Source organism: Malania oleifera, chromosome 7, assembly GCF_029873635.1.
Source record: "Malania oleifera isolate guangnan ecotype guangnan chromosome 7, ASM2987363v1, whole genome shotgun sequence".
Classification (NCBI taxonomy): Eukaryota; Viridiplantae; Streptophyta; class Magnoliopsida; order Santalales; family Ximeniaceae; genus Malania; species Malania oleifera.
In genome coordinates this window covers 69,648,668-69,650,451 of record NC_080423.1, presented here as the reverse complement: position 1 = coordinate 69,650,451, position 1,784 = coordinate 69,648,668, and positions in this window count along the sequence as shown.

The window sequence follows — 1,784 nt, the reverse complement described above, 5'->3', positions numbered from 1 at the left end:
ATAATTATATTATGCTTTTATTAATTAATTTCAAACTAATTCGATTAAATTCGGTTAACCGAATTACCTGAAAAGGTATTTCGGTCGAGTTCGGTTTGGTGAAGCCCCTCTATTCGGTCGGTTCGGTTAACAGTTCTCATTAACCTAAAATTTCGGTTAACTCAGTTAATTAACCGAATTTGACCGAACCGATAGTTTGCTCACCCCTATTACTAACACCCCCCCCCCCCCCTCAAACTCACGAGCGGCAACAAGAAGCATCCAGAGTTTGTCAACTAAAAAACGAAAACGCTGGACGATGTGAGACTTCGTAAAGAAGTCAGAAACCTACATAAAGGAGGGAACAAATGACAAAGTAATAGTTCCTTACTAAAGGTGGTGTCTGGTGACATGGCAATCAATTTCAATGTGTTTGATCCGTTCATAAAACATCGAATTCCTTGTAATCTGGATAGCACTCCTGTTGTTACAATAAAGAGGAGTAGGAGCAGAAAATATAAGACCCATATCAGCCAACAACCAACGTAATCACACAGTCTCAGTCATGGTAAACGCCATCACACGATATTTAGCCTCGGTGGAAGAGCGCGAAACAACACATTGCTTTTTGCTTTTCCAAGAAATAAGGGAGTCACATAAATATATGCAAAAGTCGGTAATGGATTTTTGGTCAATAGGATCAGTAGCTCAATTCGCATCAGAATATGCACAAAGCTTCAATGATGAGGTCGAAGAGAAAAAAAATACTCTGTTAGAGAGTCCCTCGAAGATATCGTAAGATGCACAAAACAGTTGACCAATGTACAGATATAAGTGAAGCAACAAACTGACTCACGACATGGACAACATATATAAGCAATATCTGGGCGAGTACTAGTCCGATAGACCATACTACCAACAATAGTATGATACAAGTAGGGGTTCGGTAGGGGAATACCATCAGTGGGAGTGTAGCAAACATTAACCGCAAGAGGAGTATCAAAAATCCAACTATAAGTGAGACAAGCGCGGTCAATAATATTTGCAACATACTTCGATTGGGAGAGCAAGTAACCTTTGCGGGAGGAGGCTACTTCAATTCCCAATAAGTAGTGAAGTGGTCCCAAATCTTTCATCTCAAACTCTTGAGCCAACATCGTTTTCAAATCCATAATACCATCAACGTCATCACTGTAATAATCATATCATTAACATACAAAGAAAGAATGATACGACCAGCAGAAGTACACTTAACAAATAAAGTTGAATCATGAGCATTGGAAGAGAAGCGAAGAGAAGTGACAACCATCAAAAACTTCTCAAACTAAGCTCGAGGTGCTTGTTTGAGACCATATAAAGCCTTCTTCAGTTTTCAAACCTCACCTTGGTTTTGAGAGACACCAAGAGGAGGTACCATGTAAACTTCCTCCTTTAGATCCCCATTCAAGAAGGCATTTTAAACATCCAATTGAGAAATAGCCCACTGATGAAAAGAAGCTACAACAATAAGAGCACGAACAATTGTCATCTTGGCAACCGGAGCAAAAGTCTCCTTATAATCCATACCATACTCTTGGGTAAAATCCTTAGCAACCAAACGAGCTTTGTATTGCTTAATAGAACCATCTGACTTCATTTTGATCTTATAAACCCAACGAGGACCAATTGATTTCTTACCAGTAGGGAATGACACCAAGTCCCAAGTATGAGTTTTATGCAACGCTGAAATTTCCTCAGTTATAGCCTGTTGCCAAAGAGGATCACAAGAAGCCTCTTTATATGAGGTAGACATTCAAAGTAGGTGA